Below are 17,581 nucleotides of genomic sequence, written 5' to 3'. Positions count from 1 at the left end.
GTAGGTATTATGGATCTCAATTTCTCATGAGTTGATGAGTTAACGTGTTTCATCTCATCATCTTCAAATAATGCACTATTTGGTCATACATTGGTTGATTCAACATTATATGAGAAATTATCTAAATCATCAATGCTTGTTTCATTTAGATAATTTAGATTGGGAGGAGAATCAAAGCATGGTAGAAGCTTTGTTTGGATTTCTGGGCCCAATATAGGTGATTCATTCAAATCAAATAAAATTATAGGACTTTCTATGGTAGGATTAGTGACATTAGGCAATACATTTTCACCCAAACTAATGTTACTCACCAACATCTCAACTTTCAATACATGTTTACAAACATTTCCATTCAGGGCCCACTTGCAATTGCAAAAGTGTAGATTGGAATATTTATATATGACATTGTACCAAATATCACGAGTATTCTTATTTTGGATATGAACCCAATAATCATTGTTACTCTTTTCATTAGGCACACAATCTTTATTTGGGATTTTGTTAGCTCTACACTTGGATGAATTCAACTATTCCTCAATTTTCTGGGTCGTACAAAACCAACTTCTTTTAAATGTTGCATATGATTGTAATATAATACAACCTTTGTCAACAACACATAAATAAACCAATCAACCTGCCTATGGCATGCATTGTTCTTCTCACTTAGGTACCTTTGCTTGATATACTGATGGTAAGATTCAATTGCCTTATTCGTATCTTGATTGGAATGTGGGAAATTTTTGTACTCTTTTGCCCACATATCTGTAGAAAGAAATTTATTAGTTACGAATTAATAACTATACATATGACATGCAAAATAGAGTCATTAAAGCCACTTATAAGAAACTTACATATTTTATTGTTGGCTAACCAAGTTGTTTTAAAATATTCCAAAAACTTTGTATGGTCACTGAATCCTTCAAAGAAATTTTCAACTTCTTTTTTTACAAATTCATCATCTTCACATGTGTGCATGATTTCTCCTAAAGCATGAAAAATGTGGATTTGGTTTTCCCTTCCTTGGACTTTATTTCCAACATTCTTCAACCATGCACAACGAACATGCCACACATATAATAATATTGTACAGTTGATTGAAGACCTGGAATAACATACTTTTTAGAGAGAATATACATTAACAATATTTTTATGTCTCTTATAAAAAGAATAAACACATCACCTTAACACTTCAATTTCAATAGTAACATCATCTGTAATGAAGGCTTGAACATGCCAATCTGGTCGCTCTTTCTTCCCAATGACAAAGAGAGTTGACATCCATTTAGAAATATCAGTTATAGTATTGCGTGATGATATCACGCAAGCTACTGGAACCCCATTGTGACGTTCGTCGAAAACCATTAAGGTATAAAGTTGATACTACATTACAAACAAAGTACATAATTATATTTATATAAGATACATGCATTAAAATGGGGTTTAATAAATGAATTAGATTTAGGATAAATTTGTACTCACCCCATACTTATTTGTACTAAATGTTGAATCCATTGAGATTATATTGTTCTTAGAATATGTTAGCATCATTGAATGCATCCACTTTGTTTGTATGTCTATGATAAAAGGGATGTTTTCAACAAAATCTTGTTTCTGGTAGAATAAAAGGCTCTCAGAGTGTTCCTACACCAATTACATTCTACATCGATTGGATCATTTTGATATTTAACATACTCTAGCCTTATGGTATCATTGTAAATGTTTAATATCTTGTCTTGTTATGTATGTATCTCGAGATGTCCCTGTGTATAACTCACCAAGTCCATCCTTCACATCAGAGATCAACTTGTCCCATATCATTGTAACACTAAAACCTCTTTGGATTAAATGTTTGACAATAGATCACATATCCCTTGTTAAATGTGGTGCATAACTGAATCTCATAAGCCTACCGATTGCATCTTTTCCATGAAAAATAACATTGGATTTATCAATATGCCTACATGCAGTATATATTATTACAGCATCATCTGGTCTAAGTTGAAGTCATCGCACAATGAAGTGACATTGGCAACCAACTTTAATACTTTCATGTCGATTGTGTTTTTCCTTTTGATCTGAGGATGCACTCATAATTCTATTTTTTCACTTCGAACCATATGCACACCAATAACTATATATAAAACATTTACGGAAAATTAGATATAACATTTATGCATATTGAAAAAAAATATACGTAGATTAAAAAAATATATAAAGACTCACATAATGTACTCCAAATAAGGGGTTTCATTCTGCATATATTTGAACAACACTCATACAAAGTCCAACTGGGTTTGGGGAGGGGACAAACAACTTCGCCGAGCTTATCACCTTCAGACATCTACTACACTTTGCATTAGCACATGATTGCACAACCATTCAGATTTTCGGGGATTCTAAAATCACTATAAACTGGTTCAACAATACAAATCACTGTCATGCTCATTCACTTAGAAATATATTGGACGAAGTTGTCATCTTCAAAGCAAATTTTAACACAATTTCATGTCAACATATTTACAGGGAATATAACGAAAGTGCTAACAGGCTTTCCAAGGAGGCCACGTTACTACCTCGAGGCATGTGGATGATCACGGAACAAGAGGGTGATGAATAGTACCAATACTATCACCGCCCCTACATAAATCATGCATATCATAGGGTGGACAGGCCCTAAATCATTGTTTTTGGATATTATTTTAAAAACATTTGTCATTTTTGAAAATATTTATGTACATATATATATGGCTTATTAGACTGAATACCTCTGCGAGGTAATTTTTGTATAGTTTTTGAATTACTACTTTCAAGAATTGGCATCCGCCATAATTATTTACTGATATGTAATTAGAACTGGCCATGGGCCAACAACTATGCATATGCCTTGGGCATCTACTATATGTAATTTTTCTACATAATGAAAGATTACGATTTTTCCTTTGGAAAAAAAATGTACTCCAAATATGTTGAAAAATATGTTTGTTTGATATCCTCTACTTTTTTACTTTGTTCAGAAGTATGAAAATTTTGAGTGGGTGCATGTTCACTTGATTCCTCTCCTCTTATAAAATCATCAAGTTGACAATATGGAATAATTTCAACTTAGTCCCCATAAATCTCTATCCATGTTAAGTCTTCTATTGAAAATTCAATCATATCCTCTGGGTCTTCAACTTCCAACCCATTAATCCTCTCCCACTTAGTCATTCTTCAAATACCTATAAAAATTGCATTGAAAATAATTTGGTTTGAGTGAATATTATGCTCTTGCTTAATGCATATCACTAAGCATAGAAATCACATTTTTTTTCAGGTAAACCACTTTTGTAAAGGTAATATTTGAGTCATTAATTAACTAAGATATTTCTGACAAATTTAGACTAACCATGTATGGCATATGATGTCTTTGTGGAGGTGGTGTCACCATGTTGGTCTCATGGTACAACTTGTGATGAGTGGTTGAGGTGGAAGGGGTCGAAGGGCAATACCTAACATGCCAATCTCATAAAAGCAAGGATGTGCCCAACACCGAGGCATGAGATGGTGTGCTAATAGAGGCCCTTCGAAGAGGGACCGAAGGGAGAGACATAACACCTCTCTCAAAGGGGGAGGTTTTGTAATCTCCTAGATTGACGGTTTGGGTCAAAACTAATGTAGGAATGTCACACTACTTTGAGTTTGATCAAGAAAGAACTAATTTTACTAAAGGGAGCAAGACTCGACACATTGTCGATAGAAAAAGTGGGCATTCTAAACAAAATTGATTTAGACAATTTAGAGGCTACATCCATATGAGGGCAAAGGTGATTTTGATGCCTCCCTTCAGATAACCTACAAGGAAACCTAACTTTTCCCTTTTCCCCAAGAACTTTAGAATTGCTAATCAATGGATCAACCATAAGTTGACGAGAATATTTCTACCATACTTCTAAGACTCTAGGTATACCAGAAAAATCCTTAAGAGGGTGAGCATCCTTACAAAGCTTGCAAATTTATTTGGGCTTGCGTTACATGTTGGAGGGTTCCTCAACATTACCAACACTCATGACCATGGTTGGTTTGTTAGACCATTTCTTATGTTTCTTCTTCTTCTTCTTCCTTATCTTATTCTTCTTAGCCTCCTAGTTACCAGCATCAAGACTTTCACCAGATGAAGAAGAAGAAAGGGTAGAAGACGTGATGGGAGAAGAACTGATTTAATCATGATAAAAGAATAATAAAGTTTTATACAAGATTAATCAACATCCTACTCACTTGGCCCTTGTTCTCCTATGGATGTATTTTATTAATTTTGTTAAAAGTATAAATATGAACATTCATGTCATATTTTATTAATTTTTTTAAAAGTATAAATATGAACGTTCATTAATCAGCTAATTAGCTAGTGGTTGGGTTGTTGAAATAATGGCCAACAACACAAACATTCAGTAAAATCTTGGAAGTGCCATGAAACTTCAAAAAGCAATGATCTTTGTTTCTTTTATCATTAATCAGCATATGAAGCACTACTACTTTGCATTTCACTGTGTAGTCTTGGAAGGTCCTTCGCTCTATAGAAATTTAAAAATATATTTAATATATTGATGTGTTATTCTTGTTATATACATGATTGGACAAAACAAAACATTGTTGAAGAAGGTTTATACCTTGACGAATGTCATAGATCCATTAATAATTTTTGTTCATATTAAAAAAAATCATAGTAAGTAGATACTAATTAGTTAGTTTATGTAAAGACAATGTGTGTTAATTTTTAGTATGTATTATTTATCACATGCCACTTTTTAAAATGCTAAATTGGAAGGTCCTAGTGGGGACCGAGGTTTTCTTTCCTATAACCTATTAGCTAGAGTCTAGGATTGTTTCCTTCAAGGAGATGGACGATATACGTCCATCAATCCAATGGTTACTAACCTAGAATCAAAATTTATCTATATATGTATGCATGAATTTCTTTATAATGCGCATGAAATTATTTTTATTTATACATTAAGTTGCCTTTATCATGGGATGATATATGGTGCTTTATTTATCATATACTTGTGTTTTATGTTTTTTTTTAAAGAAAGTTTTAATATTTTTCGTTTAAAACAAAGAATAAATATTTATGTATGGCACTCCCAAGTGAATTTTCAAATTGATATTTCTGCAAAAATTACATTAATCAATCAGTTGTAAAATATATAATGCATAGAATCAATTTTATTAATTCATGAAGAGATTTTGATTAACTGCTCATTCTCACCATGAAGATCTAAGGCAATGGAGAAGACTGCCCTTCTTGGGTAGATGTCAGGCCACTTGGTAATGGATATAGGCATAGTTTAAGCTTGATGAATAAAGGCATGGTAGAAGTGAAATAGGAAAAATGTATTGGGTGTGGGCGATGATACACCCCCACTGATTGTACAATAGTGGGAATCATTGTGCTAATTGGGGCCCTTTGAAGAGGGATCAAAGGGAGAGACATAACACCTCTCCCCAACAACCCCCCCAATATTGAGAGTAAAACCATGTAGAAATTTTGAATAATATAACACTTATTCACAGAGATTATCCTGATTATACACTATTTGCGGAATGCATGCATAATACATAACCTCCTCTACCATTTGATCATCAATTTGCGGAATTAAAAACATCAATCACACATATCAACACAGTATGTAATGGGGAAAGCATATAGCTGAAAACCCCCGACTATCTGTATATTATAATGATAGAGAACATGTAACAATACATAGTACAATACTCCTCGCAAGTACTCAGTACTATCGCCACCTGCTACACACAAACTAGCTCAGATCTGAACAAGTCACAGGTTCAAATCTCCTCCGTTGTTTGCCTGCCTCTACTGCGCAATCCAAGTTGAGAATAGATCCAATCCAAGTTCGAATTCCCTTGGTTTGTGCTGCAATCCTCATTGGCAATCTCAATCAATGATTGTGCAAATCTCATGCACAACTACAGTCACAACTGATAGTAGTCTCACCCTTTCACTCACCTCTAACACTTGTCTCCACTGAACTGTCCATGCACTGAGTTAACTGATGTATTCTTTAGTTGATTTATGAGTTAATAATTAGTGAATTAATTAATAATTAATTCACACCACTCATCACTAGTGTATTTGTCAGTTAGACTAAATACAACTAGTTCAACTAAGTCAAACTGAACACAACTCCATCAACTCCTCAATCAACTCCACCAAACTCAATCACTTGAGTTCTAATTGAAGTCCATCATGCAATAGCTCAACTAACCCATAGGAAAAGCGTATTTCCTTCTGGCAGTTGCATGTGCCACATCCGTAGCTCGAACTGAAGCGCTGCAAGAGGATAAGATAATGTTTATAGTCCAAATATTATTAAGAGCTAATAATATTCGACTGTTCTATTTTTTGACTGGCAGTCTAAAAATAGACTCCGCCCATATGTCTAAAAATAGAAGTCCATCTATTTTTTACCAACATGACCAATCATCCATAAATAGCATCCTGCAACTCATAGACCATGATCCATGTGTCTAAAAATAGACTTTGCGCCAAAAATAGCCTGCGGACCCACTTAGTGAAGGCGACTTCTTTTCACTAAGCTCCATCATCTTGTTGCATTTTCAACACTCCCTCTCAACAAGATATGGATTATCTGCAACCCCTATCCTGCCTCTGTGATATTTGAATTTGCTCCTGGTGAGCGCCTTCGTCAAGATATCAACATCCTGATCCTCCGTGGGAATGTATGAAAGTAACATGATTTTCCGCTGCACACAATCTATGATATGATGGTACATGATGTCGATGTGCTTGGATCTATCATGAAATACTAGATTAGCCAAGAGTTTAATGCAACTCTGGTTATCACAATAAATCACAGTAGGCTCCAATTGTGACCCGAACAATCCGACCAGGATCTTCCTCATCCATATAGCCTCGCATGCAGCCAAACTTGCTGCCATATACTCGGCCTCTGCTGAACTGAGTGCCACGGATCTCTGCTTCCTATTGTACCAAGAAATTGTTGTCGACCCGATACTGAAGATCCCTCCAGATGTGCTCTTTCTGTCCATTGGGCTCCCTGCCCAATCTGCATCCATGAAACCACATAGCTTCACCTCATCCTCCTGTCTGTACCACAATCCATATCCCGATGTGCCTCTGAGATAACGCAATACATGCTTTCCTGCCTTCCAGAAAAGCTTGGTTGGCTTAACCATAGCTTGTGAAAGTTGGTTAACAGCATAGCATATATCGGGTCGTGTATTGACCAGATACATAAGCGACCCCACCAAATATCGATAAACAGTGGCATCCACTACCTCCGCTAAAGTAGCATCCTCCTTCCTCCAACCTCCAGGAAGAGGAGTATCAACAGGCTTGCAGCCATGCATGTTGAACTTATCCAGTATCTCCCGGGCATACTTACCTTGAGAAACAAATAGTCCATCACTGCGCTGCCAAATTTCCAATCCCAGGAAATAATGAAGGAGGCCCAAGTCCTTCATCTCAAACTCTCTAGCAAGATCATCCTTGCATGAAAGTATCAACAACTCATCTCCCGTCAAAATCAAATCATCTACATAAAGTATAATGATCAGCAACTTACCTTTGTAGATCCATCTCGAACCCACCACTGATTTCCCCTCCGGTCTTGGGACAATCTCCCATGCACTGTTTCTGACAATTGAATCATACTCTTCCACCATGGCATCTACCCATGCGAGATCCTCCACATCTTCCTCGAAAGAGGATGGCTCAGTCACGACACATTTTCTCACAAGAGCCATGTATCCAGTGTACCGATCAGGTGACTATCTCTGTCTGCGCTGTGCTGTAGGTGGTCCTACAACCTTCTCTACATCTTGAGCCAGTCGCTCAGCTTCTGTAGTGCGCTTTCGCCCTCTGATGGTTGGCGCTGCATGAGTGGTCTCTTCCACTCCATGAACTTCATCTTGTGGCTGATCCACATCCTGAAGCTCATCCTTAGGAACTAATAGCTCCTCATCTGCATGCAAGTGTGGCTCCCTCTCAAGCGAACACTTCATGGCTTTCTCCTCTTGAAATTTGATATCCCGTCGCACAACAGTCTTGCAACTGTCTGGCAAATACACACAATAGTTGTGGGGCATATCAGTGTACCCCACAAATATCCCAACCTCTGCGGTCGGCTCCAGCTTCTTCCTGGCATCCTTCATCACATGCATGTAAACAGGAGAACCAAAAATCCTCAAATGGGAAATATCAAGCCTCTTACCAGAATAAGCCTCCTCAGGTGTACTCATGCCAAGTATCTTGTGAGGACAACGGTTCTGCACATATATTGCAGTATTGCATGCCTTCGCCCATAAGTGAAGGGGTAGGCCCTGATCATGCAACATCGCCCGTGCAGCACCCACGATCGTTCTGTTCTTCCGCTCAGCAACCTCGTTCTATTGTGGGTTATGGGGAGCTATGAGCTCTCTTCGAATCCCTTTTGCTCTGCAGAAATCCTTGAACTTGCCAGAGATGAATTCACCACCATTGTCGCTCCTAAGATCCTTCACCTTCTTCTCCGATTCCTTCTCGACCAGTGCTTTGAACTCACAAAACTTTGAGTATGTCTCGCTCTTCCTCTGTATGAAGAAGATCCAACACTTTCTAGATAAATCATCAACAAAGATCACATAGTACTTGTGCTTTTCTGTCGAAGCTACTGAGAAAGGTCCACACACGTCTGTGTGAATTCTCTCAAGGATCGTCGTGGCGCGACTATCCTTCTCGTGAAAGGTGGCTTTCACAAATTTTCCCAAAATACACCCCTTGCACTGATCTGACTGCGCAAGAGTGCCTTTAGGAAGCCCAGTAGAAATCTGCTGCAGTATCTTCAAGGCTCCATGGTGAAGGTGGCCCAATCTCTGGTGCCACAGCTCGCCATCATCCCGGCTCACCACTCCTTCTGCCTTGCATGCCATTGTTGTGCAGCCATCTACATGCAATTGATAAAGGTTCTTGACTCGAACCCCTATCTTCTGGGTTTCTCCAGTTGTCTTACTGCGCAGGAAAGCCTTTCCCTCACTGAAGACAACATCATATCCCTTGTCTTCTAACATCGCCACAAAGATAAGATTCTTCTTCAATCCTGGAACATGCATCACTTCTTCAATACAAAGGGTTTACCAGACTCCCTCTCAAAGGAAATGGTACCGATACCGATCGCACTGTATCTACCATCATCACCCATCTCGATGTGCAGTCCAAGATCTTTCTCATCCAGATCAGAAAACAAATCTTGATCTCCTGTCATGTGAAAAGACGCACCACTGTCCAAGAACCATACCGATCCCATCACACTTGATACCAAGCATGTGATCAGTGAAAAATCTAGCTCAAACTACGAGGCTAAGGCCTCTCCCGCTGCAAATCTAGCAGCTTGCTTATTTTTCTTCTTCTGCAGACAATTTGTGACATAATGCCCGTGCTGGTGACAGTGAAAGCACTTCACCTTGGATATGTCTTGCTTCTTTCCTTTCGCACCAGAATGAGAAGCTTTCTTGTTCTTCCCCTTCTTTGCTTTGGCAGCCAAAGTGCAATTTTCTTCATCAGATCCCTTTGATGAAGATCCGTCCCTGGTATTCCGCCTGATCTCCTCTTGCACAAGATCATACCAAAGTCTCTCCCATCCTGACAATTTCTCCCGGCCATTGACAGAGTCCTGATAGGAATGCCAACTCTTCGGAAGACCAAGGAGATCCAAGCTCACCAAGTCCTCATCATCGATAGTCACCCCCACACTTCCCAGCTCATCCCGGCATTGGGTGAACTTCGTGAGATACTTGGGCATACTGTCTCCTTTCTCACACTTAATGTTTCTGAGTTTATCCTTGAGTGCCAACTTCCTCTGGTCGCTCTTGCTTTGGAATAAATCTGTCAACTCTTTCGACATCAAGTATGGAGAAGCCTTTCCATGCAGGCTGGATACAATGTGATCCTTCACGCCCTCCAACAGAATCCTTCGACACTTTGCTATCTTCTTTTGCCAAGCCTCAACATGAGCAGCATCAGTAGGCTTTGGGACTTTAGCATCTATGAACTCCTTCAACCCATTGTCATCTAACACCACCTCCATCCTGTCTTTCCATGCAATATAATTCGAGCTGCCTTCAAGGGCATACTCCAATCACAATCTGTTGAAAGACATTTCAACTTCGACACCAAGAAAACACTGCTGCAAATTTGAATTCCACTAGCTCAAAACTCAACCGCTTCTGATCTAAAATTCGTGAGAACAAAGTATTTCTCGTACAGAGATTGACTGTATGGGCATTCACCGGATATCTCACCTTCCAAAAGAAGGATGAATCCAGAGGCTACCTGGCTCGATTACAAACTCTGCTTGAAGAAATAAAATGTAATCACTTTCTGAATAATAGATCTGATGATCAACTTCGCTCTGATTCCATGTAGAAATTTTGAATAATATAACACTTATTCACAGATATTATCTTGATTATACACTATTTGCGGAATGCATGCATAATACATAACCTCCTCTACCATTTGATCATCAATTTGCGGAATTAAAAACATCAATCACACATATCAACACAGTATGTAATGGGGAAAGCATATAGCTGAAAACCCCCGACTATCTGTATATTATAATGATAGAGAACATGTAACAATACATAGTACAATACTCCTCGCAAGTACTCAGTACTATCGCCACTTGCTACACACAAACTAGCTCAGATCTGAACAAGTCACAGGTTCAAATCTCCTCCGTTGTTTGCCTGCCTCTACTGCGCAATCCAAGTTGAGAATAGATCCAATCCAAGTTCGAATTCCCTTGGTTTGTACTGCGCAATCCTCATTGGCAATCTCAATCAATGATTGTGCAAATCTCATGCACAACTACAGTCACAACTGATAGTAGTCTCACCCTTTCACCCACCTCTAACACTTGTCTCCAATGAACTGTCCATGCACTGAGTTAACTAATGTATTCTTTAGTTGATTTATGAGTTAATAATTAGTGAATTAATTAATAATTAGTGAATTAATTAATAATTAATTCACACCACTCATCACTAGTGTATTTGTCAGTTAGACTAAATACAACTAGTTCAACTAAGTCAAACTAAACACAACTCCATCAACTCCTCAATCAACTCCACCAAACTCAATCACTTGAGTTCTAATTGAAGTCCATCATGCAATCGCTCAACTAACCCATAGGAAAAGCATATTTCCTTCTGGAAATTGCATGTGCCACATCTGTAGCTCAAACTAAAGTGCTGCAAGAGGATAAGATAATGTTTATAGTCCAAATATTATTAAGAGCTAATAATATTCGACTATTCTATTTTTTGACTGGCAGTCTAAAAATATACTCCTCCCATATGTATAAAAATAGAAGTCCATCTATTTTTTACCAACATGACCAATCATCCATAAATAGCATCCTGCAACTCATAGACCATGATCCATATGTCTAAAAATAGACTTTGCGCCAAAAATAGCCTGCGGACCCACTTAGTGAAGGCGACTTCTTTTCACTAAGCTCCATCATCTTGTTGCATTTTCAACAAACCACTAAAAAATGTTGTGAATTAAGACAAGAGGCAATCCCCTCTATTAAATCTTCTTTGAGAAAACAAGATACAATGGTGGTGACTTACTAATGTTATAGAATAGGATAAGGGCCATGCAAATCAACTAGCTCTGAAAGTCAAGGCTCACCAAATCAAACCTCATTTCGAAATCTAGTTCCTCTAGCTAAAAATCCAAAGCCTATAACCATAATCCCCGAAGAATAAAGGGTGGAACCTCTCACCAAATCAAAATTGTGTGGAACCAAATAGTTTCTCACGTAAGCAACATACAGATTGATTTGCATATATCTCGATCAAAGCATTATTCTCTGTTAAATCATGCAAGAAGTTAACCCTAGAGAGGTCTTAGATACCTTCTTCACCCAATTTAGTATTAAAGCCAAAAGAGTAATCAATGGAGTAATGTGAACCATACACCTTGTTACATTCTCAAAATCCATCACCACCTTCAAAACTTGAAAATAAAAGTTGATGGAAGCCTTGAAACCTTTCCATAGTGCATAAGATTCAGCATTATTATTTATTGAAATATTAAGAACCCAAACAAATTCACCTTCAATTAATCCTATATGATCTGTAATAACCCCTCTATCACCCACCGCCCCACTCTATAACATGCTAAGTTAAGAAAATTAGTAGAGTTTTTAGAATTAGTGGTAGAAATTAAATTTTCGTGGAATATTCTAAAATATTTATGTTTTTTTGTCTTTTTAATTAAATTGATTAATTAAAAAAATTGACATACAACCAAGTGTCATATAAAACAAGTTATGGTTTTTGGTCATGTGATATTTATAAGCCTTGATATTGTATCAAAGCTTATTTACATTAGCAAATCTCCATGGTAAAGTGAGTGTGAATCCTCATGACTAAAAATCTAGTTACATGTTTTTCTAACTATATAGATGTTTAATTTATGTATTACTTGTTTTTGTAATTAATAATAATAATATAATTTAAAATAAAATTATAATTTAGTTAATTTTTATGTTTTTTTAAATCTTAATAATATGAGATATACTAAAGTAGTGTGTTTTGTTATTGATTATGAATTGATGTCTATTATTTACTAGTCATCTAATTTATATAACTGCACTAGTTTTATTGAACTTTTCTAATCAAACATTTTTTTTCAAAAACAAAAGCTTTGGAAGTAAATTTTTTACTTTGATATATACAGAGAAAGGCATGTCTCCTTCTCAAAATTGATATCTACCAATATCTATTAGCCATCTGCATGTCTCCTCCTTCTCAAAATTGATATCTACCAATATTTATTAGCCATCCACATGTCTCCTTCTGAAAATTGATATCTACCAATATTTATTAACCATCTCATTTAGATGGTTGCACTAGTTTTACTATTTTGAATTTTTCTAACCAAACATAAACTTTGCAGCTAAAATTTTTAGTTCTAAGAATTACAATCCTACTTTCGTCATTTCATTTGACTAATTTGGTAGGCTATCTATTTATTCAATATGCCTGTGCTTTTATTAAAATGTGTTAGTTATATTTCTTTCTCCACTTATAAATATATGTTAAGAACATTGATTTGGCTCTTAAGACATAAAACTTAATAAACCAGAACAAGTTATATATCATTTGGTAACAAATTTCAAAATCTCAATGACAAGTACGTTTATTATTTACATTTTAGTATAACAAAATTTACATTTAGATATTAACAACAGTATTTTGGGAACATATTTCAATTCGTACAAGATATATTATGAAGTAAGTTTACACTTCTTTTCATTTTTTTAATGGATAATTTGAATTTGATTAAATTATTAAATTTTGGTATTAATAATAGTATATTTTACAATCGTAATTACATTTCCACAATAGTTAATGGACAAAAAAGAAGCATTATTTATAAGTAATTAGAATTTATAATTATAGTGAATGAAATATAGTTAATGGTTTCAATTTTCTTAATTAATTATAATTTGATTAATTGCTTTTATTATTTAAAAATATTTTGTTGGTAAACTTAAATATTTCGTTTCAATTTTTATTTGTAGAATTTATTTTAATGTATATTTAGGTGAAACGGGAATTGGAATGTTTTGTGTATCATTGTCTTATTATTCTTAATATGAAAAAGTAAGGTATTTATGTATTCTTAAAATGGAGTGTGTGTCACTTTTGTGGTGAGGGGAGGGATATGTATAAAAAAAATTACATACATAAAACAAAGTGAAAAATAAATTGTTACTTTCCCTTTAAATTAAGCTATGTGATCAATCAAACAAGAAAAATGGTTTTAGTTTGTTTTGGACATGATAAAAGATCCTATGAAGAGACATATTCGTCTTTTCCACTCTCAAAGTAACTGGGCCTTGCGGTGATATCTTTAATGATGGGTACCGAGGCTACGTCTCGAAAGAACTGGAGATGCTTCTAGCAACCAAAAGAATCAACCAAGGTAATGAATGGGACTTTAGTGCTTCCCGCACCTCCACCTATAGGGAAATATGCCCTAAAATTTGGCCAATAGGATACCTTCGTCTCATGGGGGCAGTCAAGTCTTTAGCTTCTTGGTAATCGGTGATCAGTACTGAGCACTATATAAGTCAGGTATCCCCATATAGGACCGCGAGTATCCCCATATAGTACCGCACACGTTGTTATAGCTCCAAATCTCACTCTTATGGTTTGTGATGCTGTACTCATGGCCTAGGGCAACCCCTCCTTCCAAACCTGGTCCTAAAATTTAAAAAACAATGTTTTATCCCTTATACGCGACATTGCCCTGAGTTAAACGCATGTATACGTGGATCTGTGTATAGCCAACCCGCGTGTATGTATTAAAACACTTAAAAAAATATAAAACTCCTTATTTTCGGGCGGAGATCGCGGGTTTTACCTGTTGATCACCTGTTAGTGCCCGTGTCCCAACTGTTCCCAACCAACTCCTAACTAAAAAACTACTTTGGAGATGGTATAAAAATACCTCAAAGGGAAGGCCTAAGGGAGGAGAGAAGAGAGAGAAAGGTTATTATGCTGAGATTTTTCCCTTGACCAGGTCTGAAGTCCCTTGTGCCTTCTGCACTTCCCCCATTTTGTACAGGAAACTTTTGTTTCCTTGTGTATTGATGTTCATCCACCATTTATGACATCATGGAGAGAGTCATGGAAGGAGTTTTGTTAGAGGCTTGAGGCTGGAACGGATCTGGAAGGAAGCTTTGCTTGGAGCCTGCTGAAGGTGACTCAGGTGAACATATTCCTTTTTATGTACTTTATTTGTCTATAATAAAAGAAACACATGTCTTGGTTCCCGAAATGAATCTTCTTTATGTTAATGATATTCATGTTTGAATTCACATGTAAATGGTTGTTTGGATTTCCTAACTAACTACCTTTCTTTATAACATGAAGATGGTTTCTTTATAAGTTTTTGTCCATGTACTGCTGTGTTCTTTGAATCGTTTGTTTTGCAGGACAAAAGAGAAGAAGGGAACTCCAAGAAGGGTTTGGACCCTAAAGTCCTTCTCGAACGTAGGACCAAAGGTACGTACCATTATCATAGAATTTGCTTATAATAGCATAATGGCTGTATGAATGCATGTTTCTTTGAATAGATAACTTTCAGTCTGCTAGGGTTTCACCAAAAAAACCCTAGGGGAGCAATTCCCTCTACCAGAATTGGCGACTCCACTGGGAACAACACTCTTGTTGTTCCTAGTTTGGGTATTTTTCAAGCCAATCAGGGCTGAGTTGCCTTGTCTGCTTGCTGTTACTATCTGGTCTGTTCTTGAACTTTAAGCTTTGCCAGTTTCTTCAGTTTGTCTTTTTTATTTTTCTTGAAGCTTTTCATATACGTTGTTTTTCTTAGATACAGAGGCGTATATACGCTTGTTTCTTTGGGTGAACCCGCGTATACGCAGGTTTCCTCAGATACAGTAGCATATACACGCAATCTGTACTGCAGTACAGTCGCGTATATATTGCAATTTTCAGGATTTATAAATCTTTTTACTCTCTGAAGGTTTGTCTGGTGGTTTGAGTCAGTCTAAAACAGTCATTTTCCAGTGTCAGTTATTTGTTTTACAGCGAGCATCCTGTTCTGAATTCTCTCTGATTATAAGGAGTATTGGTCTTGTTTTTTGTTGATTGAAAGCGTCATCATTTTTTTCTAAAACACGCAAGATTTCTTGCTAGGAATATTGGCTGCTCTGATTCATCAGAGTAGGGAGATTGATCACAATCTTGGTGTTAATCTTGCTTTTGGTGACTTTTTGTTTGCTTAACAAAATCGCTTTTTGTGACCATCCACTTCTTTGTTTCTTGAAAGTTATTGTTTGACACTTTCTTGGAATTTGTCTTTTTGATCTTTTGGTTTTCATTGCCAAAGCTTTCATTGCTGATTTTGATTGTTAAGAGCGATTTTAAACACATTTATTTTTGTTGAGTTTTCATCCATTGAGTGGTGTCAATTCGCAAAAGTGTTTGATTGCCTACTCTTCAATCACAAGTTTCAGTGTTATTGAGAGCATCTTTTGAAAAGACTCTTTTTGTTTGTTGCTTTGAAGAAAATCTTTTGAAAATCTTAGTTTTGCTTTCTTGAACTTGCTTTTCATTTGATTTCCTTTTAGTGAAGTGAAAGTGCTTTATGTTTGTCTTAGAACTTGTTTTTAGTGTTTAGACGAAATGAATGGAAACATCTCATATTCCATCTAGGCAAGTGGCAAGATAAAGTTTGATAAGCAAGCAACTTTCATTTTTGTTGTGTGAGTAGTTTTAAATCTTGCATCCACATATAGTTGTTGCATTAGGATAGATTTGCATCCCCTTTTAGGCATATATAGCTTTGTTAGCTTTTGTGAGTGTGAAGTGTGCATTAACGAAAAGAAAAGAAAAATTTGTTTTATTAGAAGTACCTCTGAACCCTATAGAAATTGCTCTTCATCGAAGAACGAAAAAGTGCATGTGCATGTAGTTAAGTTTTATTAATTTCTTTTGCGTCAAAAAACACCACTAGTTTCACTTCCGTTACCTTGTGACTTAAAGAACAACCTAATAAAATCAAGCGCTAACTAAAATTCACTAGAACTTTTTGTTTTAGTCAGTTACACCAACAAGTTTAGGATTTTAGGGCCTTGCATTAGGCGAGTGGAGAGTTAACTCTCCAAGGCCATATAAACGTCAAACGTAGGAGTCTGAATAATGAGAGAAAATCCAATAGCGTTAGGAAGACCCGAAAAGCTCCGGATCTAGGAGTTAAGCACGAGGGTCTGTGAAGACAGGGAAGAGAGATACCCCCTCTCCTACTTGTCCGAACTTACCTCACGACTGTTCCGCCTGGCTTCTGCGACGAGTTGGTATCCATAGTTGCTACTCCTAGGGAACTACACAGGTGGCTGCGGAGGGGAATCCCATGGCACCTGAGGTTGACGTTGTATCACTCTCGACAGTACTACTGGAGGGCACCCTTGCGAAGCTTGGGGGCTTGCACCGGCGCAGGCTGTTGTTAGGAGGTCAGCGTAACTTCCTCTAATACCTTCGCTGATAGGACTGGGCCCTCATCATCCCAGACTATCTTCGGAAGGCCCCTTATTTCACTTTCTCGTATTTTGGTGTCCGGTCTTAATCACCCGGAGCGGAAATACTTGGAAGTTGTTTGACTGGCTGTATCTTTAGGGACTTTATAGTGTGTGCTCTATGCTCTTAGTTGGCCTAACTTTTAATTTTTTGAGTCTTTAGTTAGATCATAACAAAAAATTCAAAGTGGCTGATCGATCTCCTAGACGGTCTCGAAGACTTCGTGGTCTCTCGCCACCAAGTTTAGAGCCTTCTCCTAGAAGGCGCAGAGGCAATACTACCGGTGGGTTCCGTCCCACGCCGGTTGACGCATCGGGGATTGATCCTCCTCTCGGGGGCATTAGCGGCCAAGCAAGGCCTGGTACTTCTGAACAAGAGAGGGACACTCCAGTCCTTTCTCGGGTTCTCTTTCAAGTGGAGAATAACATAGAGGTAGAAGAACTTT

Source organism: Pinus tabuliformis, chromosome 1_1 (assembly GCF_031772625.1).
Source record: "Pinus tabuliformis cultivar Carrire ecotype Pingquan chromosome 1_1, CPIR1, whole genome shotgun sequence".
Classification (NCBI taxonomy): Eukaryota; Viridiplantae; Streptophyta; class Pinopsida; order Pinales; family Pinaceae; genus Pinus; species Pinus tabuliformis.
This window is presented reverse-complemented; position numbering follows the sequence as displayed.